At 45.7% G+C, this 15,097-nt stretch overlaps 1 pseudogene; it reads right to left on the bottom strand.

Moving 5' to 3' along the window:
* Window positions 1-1,084: 1,084 nt before the first annotated feature.
* Window positions 1,085-15,097, bottom strand: LOC116829193 (C-type lectin domain family 2 member B-like; annotated as a pseudogene).

The raw sequence follows: 15,097 nt of genomic DNA, 5'->3' as shown, positions 1-15,097 counted from the left end.
GAGCAAGGCTTGTCTCTCGCTGTGTATCTGTGTAGCACCCAGCACAACAGGTCTCTGATTGCAGCTGGGGCAGGGACTGTCTCTCCCTGTATATCTGTGCAGCACCCAGCACAATGAGTCCCTGATCTCAGCTGGGGCAGGAACTTTCTCTCCCTGTGTGTCTGTGCAGCACTTGACACAATGGAGTCCTGATGTCAGCTGGGGCCTCTATGCACAGCCATAATACACAGTGACTCATGATAATAATAATGGAGGACGGGCCTACAGAAGGACAGACCAGTAGCCTACCAGTGCATACCCTTCGGTGGCTTATTGCTGTATTAGTCACCTAACCACAGCTACATCTCACATCTTAGTGAATAAGGTCCAATACGCAGAGTGTCTCTCCCACTTTTTTTATTGACTAAGATGAGGATGCCTGTTCGTGAATTGTTTGTGCAGTGGGTAGATCAAGGGGTCTCAATCTTTTCCACATCAAGACCGTCTTCTCACTTAACACTACAGGAAAGGCAGCGTGATTACAGTCCTTCGGTAACAGCTTGTCTGCAACATCCAGGTTGAGAAGCTGGTAGGAGAGGTATTGCTTCAAGAGGAAGGGAAGAACATAGTGTTTTCTTTGGTGGTTGTGGTAGCTGGTCATATGGAAAAATATATTAATATTCAGAAAAATAACTTTTACGTTAGTGAAGGCCCTAATGCTGACACTTTGGCACATTAGTTGAGACCAGAGCTGGTCAAACTAAGGGGAGAGGTTTTGTGTAGAAAACTTCAATTTTTTAGCCAAAATTGAAATATTTTGATTTGGAAATGCTGCTCATGGGAGATGTAGTTCTGTTTCCTCATGCTCCCATTCTCCTCTACATGCCAGGCATCTTGGTCAGACTACGTCTCCCACAATGCACCGCAGTCTCCCAACTAGGAGAGGGGAATCACAGTGGTCCCTTCTGGCCTCAGAATCTATGAGAACTCTATTTCCCAGCCCAATTTTCCATCGAAACATAGGTTTGGACCAGTCCTCAGTGAGTCGACAGGGGTCAATATCTCCAGTTCAGAAAGCAAAGTGATGACTAATCACTCTCCTTGCATTACCTTTTGTCTTGGCTTTGTGCATCAGTCTGGCCTGCTGCAGACCCAGCGTCTCCCTGTGCTGCATCTTGAGCTGCTGATACCTTTGTTGTCATTCAGATACGCACATTCACCTCCTCCTCTTATTGGAAACCTGCAACACAAAGGCCATGGGATTTAAAAAACAAACAACTCCATTGGAGTCAGTGGGGCAGATTCCCAGCTGGCATAAGTCATATAGCTCCACTTAAGCTGCAGAAGTCAATGGAGCTATTCCAATGCACCAGCTGAGAATATCTCCCTGCATGTTAGTCATCTTAGACCATGATAGAAAGAGAATGTAAAGAAAGAGACTTACTGGTCCTTGAATGGGGTGCCATTTACCCATTTCTAGGGCTTATCTGCTTGTTCCCTGGTAAGGCCAATCCAGGTTTCTGAGCGTCCCTTATAGTGCAGCATGAACTCCTTATTAAAAAAAAAAGTGAAAACAAATATTGTGCATTACACGTTACTGAGATGCAGAAAAGACACAAATGTCTGCATCACATTCCACACGTGTAACTCGTTTACAGGACCAGCCTATGCAATAATATAAATCAGAGACTGGGGGAAAAAATCCAATAGTTTTTTTTAATACTTGGAACTTAAGACCACGTGAACAATTTTAACATGCTAATTATCCCCAGAAGTACTCAGGCCCTGATCCCATAAGTGGTTAAAGGGGGATCACAAATTGAAATGAGTCAATAGTGTGATGCTGTGGGCAAAAAAGGCTATTTTTATATTATTAAGAATATATTAACAAGAATATTATTAGCCCATCAGCGATGAGTGCAGCATAAGAACCTCTATAGACTGGACTAGAATAGACTCAGCTTGGGCAAACCCCTGCCTCTGGGAGTGCAGGAATCTGGTTGCGTGGAGCGCACTGTAGGATCAGGGCCTTATTTTGGCTTCGCACATGAGACGGTACCAATGCATCTCCTTGTTCTAGAGTTGCTGAGTCCTAGCATAAAATATTCCTCAGGTTTAACTACAGAGTTCCGCACAGCATCTCCGCACTCATTACCTAGCTGTTGCAAAGCCCGGACTATTGGGATCGCAGAGTTTCTCACCTTTTCCTCCAAGGTGTCAACTGTAGCCAGGGAGGCATTGAGCGAAGAGCAGTTTCTCTGGCTGGAGTTCCAATCTCCATCGACCTGTGAGAAGTAGTAGCATTTCCATGGGTATGTTCTGCCCTGGGACCCGATCCAATTGACTGGACATGTGGTAGCAGCATGATTTGGGCAAGGCCTACTGCTAACCACTGAAAATGAAATTAACACAACAGTGAGGATCTTTCCCCATCCCCTCTCTGTACAGGATTCAGAGGCAAAGAATGATATTCCACCCCAGGCTGAGAGCCTGCGTACAAGGATTAAACCCCTATCCACTTAAGTTCTCAAAATAGGACGTAAGAGGTCCAAAGATTGTGTGCGGGGTCTACACTTGGGTGACAAGAACGTAAGAACAGCCATACTGGGTCAGACCAATGATCCATCTAGCCCAGTGTCCTGTCTCTGACAGTGGCTGCTGCCAGATGCTTCAGAGGGAATGGACAGAACAGGGCAATTTATCTAGTGATCCATCCCCTGTGTCATCCAGCTTCTAGTAGTTGGAGGTTTAGGGACACCCAGAGCATGGGGATGCATCCCTGACCCTCTTGGCTAATAGCCATTGATGGACCCATCCTCCTTGAATTTACATACTTCTAATTGAACCCAGTTATAGTTTTGGCCTTCACATCATCCCCTGACAAGGAGTTCCACAGGTTGACTGTGCACTGGGTGAAGAAATACTTCCTTTTCTTTGTTCTAAACCTGCTGCCTGTTAATTTCATTAGGTGACCCCAGTGCGTGTATTATGTGAAGGGGTAAACAGCACTTCCCTATTCATTTGCTCCAGGCCATTCATGATTTTATAGACCTCTGTCATCTCCCCACTTAATTGTCTCTTTTCTAAGCTATATAGTCCCCGTCTTGTTAATCTCTCCTCATAAGGAAGCTGCTCTATTCCCCTGATCATTTTTATTGCTCTTCTCTGTATTTTACTTGGAATGTGCTATTGGCAGGTTCAAATACTCGTCCGTAGCTTATATTGTTAGATATAAGATCGACACCGGAGTTTAACCAGATTAGCTCTGCCACAAAGCTTTGATCCTGCATCATGAAAGGCTACAGGAGCTTTGCCGTTGATCTCAATGGGAGGAACGCCAGGCCCCAGATCCCCAGTATAAATTCCGTCATAGCTCATTAGCAAGCAATGGAGGTGAACAGCTTAATGTGCAATGTACCTGGAAGCTGGCAATCAGACACAAGAATTGCAGGCTGATGGCAGGGTTTTATGAAATTGGCATGCCAATACTGTGGAATAACATTGTCACCGGGGGATTTGGCCTTTAAGGAGAGATGGGGCCGTCCTGACCTGTGCCATATATAATTGTGTGCTTCCCAACCTGAGCGGTTGGGACTAAGGGGGGTGAAATAAATCAATTGAGAGTGGAACCACAGATAGTGGCTAGGAGCCTCTGGAAGGCTCTGAAGCAGGGTCTGCAGGAGGCTGCTACTCCAGCCCCGGGAGGCAAGTGCTCCATCCCAGAGAGACGAAAAGGTAACCCAGAAGTAACTGGGAACTCACTCTGGAGGGTGGGACTTTTACCTGTACTCTTGTCACCCTGGAAAGGGGTTATGTTTGTTTGTAACATAGCTGGAGGGACCGGCCACATTTCCAGCACTGACTGGTGTCTGGCAAACTAAGAACGCCCACCTTGGGGAGGGAAACTAAGGCCGGGAGTGCTGTTTGGCCAGCAGAGGCCAGCAGAGGTGGCCTGAAATCACATTTAGACTTCACGTGAGATATCTGCATACCTAAATGCTAGATAGGCATCTAAATGATGATCTCAGGTGCTGAGAACCTATTTATATGTGCAGTTATGGAAAGTGCAGACAGAGCCATGCATTTTTATACCCAGGGCTCTGGCCTTCCTATCTGCAAACGTGACCATTCAGGGATGGAAAATGCCCCTAAACCACTATCAATTTTACACATTCTAGGAAAATCTCTATTGTTATGGCCCATTTATGATTACAACGCTATCTCGATATAACGCTGTTCTTGGGAGCTGAAAAATCTTACCGCATTATAGATGAAATTGCGTTATATTGAACTTGCTTTGATCCGCCGGAGTGTGTAACCCTCCCCCCTCGCCCCGAGCACTGCTTTACCGTGTTATATCCAAATTCGTGTTATATCGGGTCGCGTTATATCGGGGTAGAGGTGTACTTAGATATGGATGGAGGCGTGCATAGAATGTTACATGTAAGAATTAAGGCCTGGCTACTTCCCAGAGGAACCTACAGTCTAATACAGACAAAAAATGACATGGAAAGTTACGTTTGCAAAGTCAAACCTACAAAAGTTGAGGCCAGGAGGCCACTCAAAATCCCAGCCTCTAACAAATCTCTACTGAGCACCTATGAATGGAATTTTTTCAAAGGCTTATAACTTCCGCAAATTTGGGTGGCTTTTCATGGGATCGCCAGCAGCACACCCTTGACACAAAGGGTATGTCTACACCGAACTGTTAACTCAGGCTCTTCCCCAGATTTTAGCTCCCCTCCACACAGGTAAAAACAATGACATGTGTTTGGAGGTGATTTATGGCCACACTAGCTGACTTGGCTGGGGGATGGTTAGGATCTAGGCTCCTGTTCAACTCAGTCTGGAACCCACCAACTTTGTAGGGAGGACACAGGCTAAATCGCTCAAGTGAATGAAGTTGTAAAAATCATTCAAGTGCTGATTGTCATCCAAGGCCTTTCCCACAACAACCCCTGAAGGACAAAGAAGTTCTCCCACAAGTGACCGGGAAGAAATCCCAGAGGGTCTTGGCACAAAGAACCATGGGAAGTCCTAGCAAGACATGGGACTCACACAACTAGTGAGGACACAGTAACTCGGGTAGGACTTTGCTGTGGGGACACCTGCACTTGGGCGAAGCTAGCCTGGGTGTTCCAACCTGGGGGCCAATCACTTGGGTTATTTGTGCCGTGTAGACACAAACCACCTCCCCTGTCAAATTTCAAGTCTCCACTCCAAAGCAGAGAGGCCCTAGAGATTCTCAGCCAGAAGGCTGTAAGAATTATTTTGATGGGGGGTGAAACAACTAGTTTCTGCCAGAGGGATGAAGCAAATCAGGCTTTTTGCTTTCCTATCACATGCTGGTTCAGCACTACTAAGGTTGGGGAGGCTGGATTGTGCATCTTCCATGATTCAGACTGTGAAGGGAAAACAAACACCAAAAACTCAATTAGGAATTGCTGTCAACTCACCCGTCAAAACAATAACAGCAATAATGAGAAAAACTAGAAAGAAGACCATGACTAATCTACATTTCCACACGATATGGAAAAGCCAGAAGTGAGATTCATCTGAAAACAAACAAACAAAAAACCACATTTATGTTCTTGAGGAGAGATAAAGAAGCCACATTTATCAACAGTGTCTGCAGCCAAGCCCCCAATGGTCAAGTATTGTTTTGCAATCGCTATCTGTTGTGAACTGCACATGCTAGTAAATCCCGGGGAATGTAATGCTGTGCACTATACCCAGAGCCCTGTGTATTCTACAATTCTATGGCTGCAAGGTTCATACCTTGCTGCATAATTGTGCTCCAGAATCTGACCTTTAATCTAAAAATACATGTTTCTAGTCCTCGTGTTTGCAAAGAACAGCTTGAAAAGGTGACATAAGTGCAACCGATGCAGCAGTATCTGCCTAAGTCTGCAAAAAACTTGAAACAACAGCTCGGAGAGAGGGCAACTACCCAATTAATCACTATGGGGTGTTAATGCTAAAACTTACAGATGACAATGTGACACATATAGAAAAGGTAGGAACAGAGTAAAATAAGCTTAATTTATTATAACTAGAGCTGTTTGAAAAATGAACAATTTCACAACAGTTGTGAAATTGCTTTCATCTCGCAGGGTTTGAAATGCCCCCCCCTTTTTTAATTTTTCAATTTTTTTCAAAAATTTCAATGGTCAAAAAAAAAATAAATACCCAAGATGAAAAACATTAAATTAAAAACAAAACAAGGAGTCCTTGCGGCATCTTAGAGACTAACAAACTTATTTGGGCTTAAGCTTTTGTGGGCTATAACCCACTTCATCAGATGCATGGAGGGAAAATACGGTAGGCAGGTATAAATATACAGCACATGAAAAGATGGGAGTTCCCTTACCAAGTGGGGTGGGGGATTCAGAGCTAACGAGGCCAAGTCAATCAAGGTGGATGTGGCCCATTTCCAACAGTTGACAAGAAGGGGTGAATATCAACAGAGGGAAAATTACTTTTTGTAGTGACCCGGCCACTCCCAGTCTTTATTCAGGCCTAATTTGATGGTGTCCGGTTTGCAAATTAATTCCAGTTCTGCAGTTTCTTGTTGAAGACTGTTTTAAATACCATGGCCCCGCCCATCCTTTCCGCCTGCGGCCCCACCCATGGCGCCACCCCATTCCACCCCTTTCCCCGGGGCCCCTCCCCCTGCTTGCTCCTTTCCGCACCCCCACTGTGGCCGTGAGACTGGAGAAGCTCTGTGCCCCTGCCGTGGCCCCAGGGCCAGAGTGGGGAGGAAGCAGGAAGCAAGCGCTCTTCCAGCCCCGTTATCCCATGTGGTAATCCACCATTGACTGATTGCATTATCTTTTTCATATTTAATCTCATGAGCTCACATTTTAAATTTATCTGATGCCACCAGAGAATTTCCACCAGATGCAACAGAAATCCAGGAACACTGAAGCAGAATTTAAATCCAGTGTGCCACAGAGTACATAGGGCTGGCCTGTAGCGTTATGTTATGTAACAATTAGTGTGGAAATTTACACTGTCTTCCAAGACGTGTGAAGGGGACACAATACTGAGCATCTATGCAGCTATTTATTGTCCTCCCACAACCTCCGATGGTTAATAAACAGGATCAGACAAGAACAGGGCCCGAGTCATGCCAGAACACTCCAGTTCTGGTACTTCTCTTGGGAGGAGAACAGCGTTCTGGTACTCCTGATAAAAATACAATTCTCAGAAGTACCGGAATGCTGTGAACCTTTTGATTAAAGGCTCATTGGTAAGCTTGTAAACACAGCAATTCTTTCCATAATTCTTTTTTGTTCTTCTGTTTGTCTAATGACAGCGAAGCTTCGCTTACCTGGTCTGTTTTTTGTCTGTGAGCCTGGAGGGTTAGTAAGTGCCTTAGCTGTCTCTCCTCCATTCTCTGATTGATCCATGTAGCAAGTGGGACACATTGCTTTCCTGTATCTTTTGGCTGCAATCAGTATCGCCTGGCTGCAAGGAAGTGCACGTTATTCAAAGGTGGCAGAGCTAGTTTCTGTTACTGAGCGTCTTATAGTATCACCTAGAGGCCTCGACTTGAGATCAGCACCACAACAGCCTAAGTATTGGACACCCATGTCATAAGAGACAGCTGTAAGCAACGCTGGCCCTGAGCTTTCTCTCATAATCAGGATCTCCTGTCGGTTTGCAACAGCACAGCACTGCCAATAGCTGTGATTAAGGCTGCCTAAGTGTTTCCATTAGAATCCCCTGTTAAACCACTGTCTGAGACTTTCACCCGTCCATCTCAACTTTTCCATGTCAGGGCTGGCTTAGGATAATTTTTTCCAGATTTGGAGCAAAAGTGGCTCAACGTTTGGGGGTATGTGTGTGAAAGGAGAATAAAAGAAGTATACATGCGCCCCATTCATTATTAATGTTATTATTATTGACCACAACAATTTGTTAATCATCATTCATAAGCCATTTTGGTGTTGCTGAATCTGCATTTTTCTCCGAAAGGAAGAAAAATGTCGTCCATTTCTAGCGGTGTAGGCCCCTCCCAAATTCAATGCACTGAGAGAGTCAGTTCCGGAGCCATGTAAGCAGGAGGTAGTTGTGATGTCGGGGATGCTACAGCCAGAGATCCATTTCCATGGATGAGTTAAAGACAGTTGCCTTGGCATTGCAGGTTCTGAGCAGTAGATTTCACAGGCTGATTGTTTTCCATGGCAGAGCGTGTGGGCCCCTTCACAGCTGCCTCTCCTCTGAGGCTCGTGTGCTGAGGGGCTCCCCTCTCCTGTTTCAATCCATTTCAATCCCTGCTGTCAGCCACGCTGAGCCTCAAGGCGCATTTCTACTCCTCCTCTGGTGAGCGAGGGGAGTGGGGAGCACATGGTGAAATTGGGGACAGGTTGAGAAAAGTGTGTTGGAGATAGAAAGGGTCAGAAAGGGATGGAAAGGAGAGAAGGAGAAGGGGGAGACTCAGAGAGAGGGAGGGGAAAGAAAGGTTAATAGTGGGGAGGAGAAATGAAAAATTGAGGGAAAAAGAGGAGCAGGCACAGAAGGAAAAGAGAAATGTGGAAGGAAAACACACACACATGCTTCAACTTGGCTGGCTAAGGGATCTGTGGGAGGATACAGAGTCCTTTTGGACACATCTCACCTCTTGGCAGCATTCTCTTTCCTTTCTCCAAGCTGATGCAACATCATGTGTCCACTTGACAAGGACACCCAGGATAACGTGTCATAGTTCCCTTTCATTTTTATTTTCTTTCACCACCATCCCCCTCTCCATAATCACCAACATGATGTAGGCCACTGGATCTCAAGCTTTCCAGATTACTGAACCCCTTTCTGGAGTCTGATTTGTCTTGCGTACCCCCATGTTTTAAAATCTATTTGCTTACAAAAGCAGATATAAAAATACAAAAGCGTCACAGAACACTATTACTGAAAAATTGCTGACTTTCTCATTTTTACTATATAATTATAAAAGAAATCAATTGGAATAGAAATGTTGTACTTTGATTTCAGCAGATAGTCTATAGAGCAGTATAAACATGTCAATGTCTGTATGAAATTTTAGTTTGGACTGACCTCACTAGTGCTTTTTATGTAGCCTGTTGTAAAACTAGGCAAATATCTACATGAACTGATGTGCCCCCTGGAAGACCTCTATGTACCCCCAGGGGTGTTGAGAACCACAGATGTAGGCAACCTTACCCTGAAGAGGGCTTATATCAATTAGTCTGGTTGCTTAGACAGATGTGCATGGGACTTTACAGAAAAATTAAAGTCTCCAAAAAACTTACAATCTAAATTACACACCCAACTCTTCAATTTCCTCTCTCCTGCTCTGTGTGGGAAATCCCAGATGTTACATTTCAGAACTGAGGCCTAATGTACTTCCCTGATACAGAATTGAGAAAGAAATAGAGAGACAGAGTAGAGTCACACACTCCCATTTCTTTCCTCCTCGCTCCACCATATTATCTATCTTAGGGTTTTATCTTGCTACCCATCTCTGCAATATCCTCTGACTCTTGCACTAACTCAATACCTCTGCACAATACAAGATTCACGTCTTACCTGGAAACTCAGAGCTGCTCAGCAGAGAGAGGAATGTGAAAAGCCCAGAAAAGAGTGAGTGCCACCCACAAGGTAACAGTCGTAAACTCTTCCAATTGAGAGTGACTTTCCAAAGACCCGCTGGGAGTCAGAACATGAACATATCAGGATAATCACCAGATGAATTTCATCCAGTCACAGCAAAAAGGCATGTCAGGAGTTTTTCTTGGCAGTTTATTATGGCAACGGTGAGTCACTGATATATGAGCATGCACGATGAAAGTCTTCATAGAAAGAGGACACAGCAAACTCAGATAATTGTGATGGGTTAAATCCTTCTCCCAGGGGCATGTAAACCTTTCTAAGGTTCCTTTCAGCTGCAGAATAGCTGCACAAAAGATGGCTAATGGCCTGGCCACATTTTTATGCCATGTGGTCCTAGGTGAATGGGAAGAGATAGGCGCCTCCACATGGGAGCCACAACAACCAGCTGGCTAGGCGGCTCCTCGCCTGAACTAGCCAATGAGAGATGCCATGAGAGGGAGGGTGTCCAGCACCAGGTTTACAATGGCACCACTGGTGATGTGGTGCCAGGCCCACACTCAGAAGGGTCCCCGGTGCCCTGACTGGGACCCCTGCCCCTGTCTCCACCTGTGCTCTGCCCTGAGGCCATGCCCCCACTCGCTCCCCTCCACCCCCTTGCACCCGTGTGAGTGGCGGGCCTTGGGAGGAAGAGGCTGAGTGAGGGCAGGGCCTCAGGGTGCAGCATGGGTGGGGTCTTGGGGAAGAAAGAGTTAGAGCCGGCAGGGGCCTTATGGCGCAGCGGGGCCACGCTGTGGGCGCCAAGGCCCACAAAAGATTAATCCAGCCGGGGCGTGTCCTAAGCACCATCCCTCTCACGGAGTTAGGTCCTTAAATCTAGGCTACAGGGAAGCATCTCTCGCTGCTTGCCAGGAACCCCTCTCCAGGAGCCATTCGGCTTCTGTGCCGAAATCGTTTCTAGCAGGAAATTTGGGCACCTGCTTCACTATATTAAAAAAATAGGAAGGAGCTGCCAACCTTATGACTTTTAGCCCAGTGGGCAGAGCACTCACCCAGGAGGCAGGAGACACAGATTCAATCCCCCCGCTCTGCTGGATGGCAAGAATGAATTTGAATGGGAGCAGAGAAGTATCTGCGGAATGTCTGACCTTTTCACTGGGAAGGGTGGCTACATGGGGTAGGAGGGTAAGGTAAATTTTGGGGTGGCTATAGCCCCTGCAAGGCTCCCCCCTCCACAGCGCCGCCCCAGTGACAAGTATTTCTTAGATGCAATCTTGTTTGTTTACAAGGCATGTACAAAGTCTTGAGTCTGTGAACCCAGAAAGAAGCAAACAGCAAGAAATAGCTTCTTCACAGATAATCTTTTCCTCCTGCACCCTTGACCCAAAAAACAATCACCAGCTTTCTTCCTGGGTCAGACACCAGGCTTCGGGTGCTCCTGGTCCTTTTGCATTCTGCCTTACACACACACACACACAGGGTAGGTAAATCCAGAACACACACACACATGGTAGGTGACTCCAGAACACACGGGCCACAGACACACACTTGCAGGGTAGGTGAATCCAGAACACACAGGCCACAGACACACACACGCACAGAGTGGGGAGAAGACTCACAACACACACACACACATACACAGATGGTAGGTGATTCCAGAACACACACATACACACACACGGTAGGTGAATTCAGAAACACACACACCCACAGAGGCACGGTGGGTGAATCCAGAACACACACACAGAGTGGGGAGAAGAGCCCTATGAATCAGGAAGATGGAAAGAAGCCAAAGGGTGCTGGCAGAATGCTAACAGCCCTGTTGCATAAAAACTTCCTGTTCCACTCCCCGAGCTGCTTTTGTGACCATATTTGTTCATTGCAGTGTCTCATCGCACCAAGCTAGCGAAGCCCAGACGTGTACGTTAGACTCTCGCCTGCAGTGATATTGCACTGCGTGGTTCATAACTGTTATTTGGCTGGTTTTGTGAACTCTGTGCTGCTGTCTCCAGCGTCCTTTCACATTTATCTTTCTTGGTGGCCCTTCTGCCCGGGAGATTTTGATTTTTCTGTTTGCTTGTGGCCGCAGTAATGAAGATATGACCCACTGTGAGCAAGTATGGACTTAGCAGGGCATTCAGCGAGCAGGTATGTGGACAATTTCAATCTTCCACAGGTAAAAGAGAGACTGATGTGGAGAAGGATAATGCTGGATTTAGTGACATGGACCGGAAAGAACAGTGAGTGAGCCTAAGAAGGACAGTGAGGGTGGGATCTAAGTTTACTGGTTACATTTTTTCCCGTTCTAGTTTGTCCCCAAATTTAGACAGTTTAGCCTGCAACATCAGCATTGTCAGAGTGACTGTTGTTAACAAGGCAAAATATGCAATGCACGAACTGCTTAAAAACTGCAGTGCAGAAAACTTAAAAAGTTGTAAGTGGTCAGCCTGGCAGAAGTGCTGGGCAAGTTTGCAATGTAGCCCCCTCAACCTCTTCTGAAATCAATGACAAACCAGGGACAAAATTAAAGTGAGGAAGGAGAATTCCTCACGCTACCCAGTTTCTGCTTTGGGCTGATAGACTTTGCAAGTGAAACTCTCTAACATGACTGTGCTGCAGATCAGAGCAGACAGCCCACCCTATGTAAGTTTTTTGCAACAGAGCTGAGGTACACCAGGGAGGCACCTGGCCCCATTAGATTTTTGTGACCTGGGGAAAGCAAAGCATGATGGTGGCACTTAAATTATTAACAACTTTTTGTAAAACAGAAAAAAAATCACTATATAAATTATATTTGAAATTGGTGTCAGAAAATGTTTTTGAAGGCGAGACTTGTTTTCTAATCAGGGTAGACAAATTCTTACCTTTTCTGGCCTCTCAAAGACCATACTAAATATCTAGCGTTTGTCTCATAGCATGGGCCAGTGACCAGAACTCCATGGTGACAGGCACTATGTAAACTACAGCTGGTTAGAAAATGGGATGTTCTACAGAAAATATATGGAGCTATACCTATCTCATAGAACTGGAAAGGACCCTGAAAGGTCATTGAGTCCAGCCCCCTGTCTTCACTAGCGGGACCAAGTATTGATTTTTGCCCCAGATCCCTAAGTGGCACTCTCAAGTATTGAACTCACAATCCTGGGTTTATCCCTCCCCCTCTGCAAAGTTTTCAATAGGAGTCTTTCCACTGATTTCAGGAGGAGCTGGATCCAGCCCTAACAACACAGGGCATGGTCTGCCTGCCGGTGCTGTCTGAAAAAACTTTTGCATATTTCAAAATTTCCAAGGCCCCCAAAATAGTTTGGCCAAAATCCAAAAAGTAGTTCATTTTTTGGTCAAAAAAGCAGCTTTTATCTTTAAAAATCTAACCCTTAATTTCTAAATATTGGAGTGAGCACATCAGCCCACAGAAACGTATTTAAAAAGAAAGTTATATTGAGAGCCATCAGATACCAGACTTCATTCACTATTAAATGTCCATAGCACCAAGAGATACATCCATCAGGATCATGGTCCTATTGAGCAATTAATTTCCAAGCTCCCCATGTCTTTATTTTCCCCTCTCCAGGCTGACGAAGGAGAGTGAAAAGTTTCTGGCTCAATGGAGCATTTAAAACCATTTTTTTGAAGCATTGCATGGGGGCAAGAAAACCAAAGTAGTGCGCTTCTTTTTATGCATGTCTGCTGAGACTTACCACATGGTAAAATTGTGTAGCTCAGAGGATCTCAGAGGGTGGTCTGCAGGCTGCTCGGTGAGGCTCAGCAGAGAGCTAGCTGGTCACAGAGCACTGGCTCTTTCTTCTTGTTTCAGCTGCCAAAAAAAAAAAAATCATAGATATAAGTGTTACATAAGTTCTTAATCAGAATCAACCATTGCAGTTAGAATCATAGAAGAGAATCATAAGATTGGAAGGGACCTTGAGAGGTCATTTCTAGTCCAGTTCCCCATTAGCCACAAGGACCGCTGCATGGTAGGGAATGGAGAATCCATAGGTTGAGCTACATATTTAAATATGGTCCACGCAATGAACACATTTGGGAACCCCTGCATTTACCCTCAGTGTGTTGCAGTGTGAAACAGGGGCTCTAAAACGGTCCCATCTGAAATGCGAGGTAGGGTTTAACCTCAGTCACTGCGATGTATAAGGAGACAGGACAAAGAGGGTTTGCTGTTTTTCTCTGACCCTTGTGTAGCTCTGAGAGGATCCCATCTTGAGGTGGAATTTATTCTGTCTGTTGTTACAACATTTTCCACTATAAATTGCAAAAGAGATAACGAGCAGGTACTTTGAACAGGGCTAACTAGCCAGGGGGCTGAACCAACACCTGGCCAATTTAAAGAATTCCAAGATGGCGCCGGCAGCCGGGCCACACCCAATCTTGTTTTATCTTATCCAACTCCCGCTCAATTTGATGAATTCCAAGATGGTGCCTGCAGCCCAGCCATGACCTATATGGCAAATATGTCCAATGGAGAGTGATGTGAAATGGGAATACTTCCGTACACGGCATTTGACAACTAAAACCCGAGACTGCTGCTTTTTAAAAACAGATCGAAAGCTTGCGAGACTCATTTCCCTTTCTAAACTGGACTCTGCTATCTTGCATCTTGTGCCAGCATTTACCCCAGTGCAGAGGGTGTTTGAAACACTTCCATTCTGATTTAGTCAGATGTTAGGCAGTGTGCCCATGCCCATAGAGGTAAATGTAACTGGGGTGCTGGAACAATGTGTATAGTATGGGAGGGGGAGGGCTGAGAGCCATTGACTCAAACAGAAAACACTGTATGTGATGGAAACCAGGGGGTGCTACCGCACCCCCAGCACCCCTAGTTCCAGCACCTATGAATGTGGCCCTTCTACCAGGTGAAGTCAGCAGCAATCAGGGCCAGGTTCAGTATCTAGGGGTTCCTTTCAACAATATGACACAGAAGCGGCTTGAGCCCCCAACCCAGAAATCTGGGAAAATTGCACACCACCCCAGGCACCTCAATGACACAGTACTTCCTCTCTCACAAGCACTGCATCTGTGTATAGCAAAGAAAACTTCTAATGAAAAGGGGTAAAGAAACCCAGCACTCATTCAGGAAAGCGCCACAAGCAGCATTCGAAAACATGACCATGAGCAAAACGCTCACCTCGGAGCATGCTGGGCAGTGGCCTTTGCCTCAGTTCCTCACCTTGCGGTGTGAAAGTCCAACAAACAAATGTTCCTTTAACATGTCGCTCCTCTCTCCTTCTACTGTATCCTACTCACAGCTGTTGGCTTTAGTCAGCTCTTAATGGGGGAGCCTCTCTGCTAGTGCAGACTGGGCAGTCTTTTTCACCACTGTAGATGTAAGACTTAGCAGTACCTGGTTATCAATGATCTCAGCTCTAGTGATCCATAACAAAAGACTCTCAAGTGAGTCTAATCAGCTCTGCCATGAAATGCTGGAGAGAGAAAGGGTCAGATGGTGTCTATAACCCTTGTGCAGAGCCAAACCACCGCTCAGCTGCTGTGCTTGAAATATTCTGCAGTATTCCAGTCAGTGGTCAGATGTTTG

Source organism: Chelonoidis abingdonii, chromosome 12, assembly GCF_003597395.2.
Source record: "Chelonoidis abingdonii isolate Lonesome George chromosome 12, CheloAbing_2.0, whole genome shotgun sequence".
In the NCBI taxonomy this organism is placed as follows: domain Eukaryota; kingdom Metazoa; phylum Chordata; order Testudines; family Testudinidae; genus Chelonoidis; species Chelonoidis abingdonii.
This window is presented reverse-complemented; position numbering and strand designations above follow the sequence as displayed.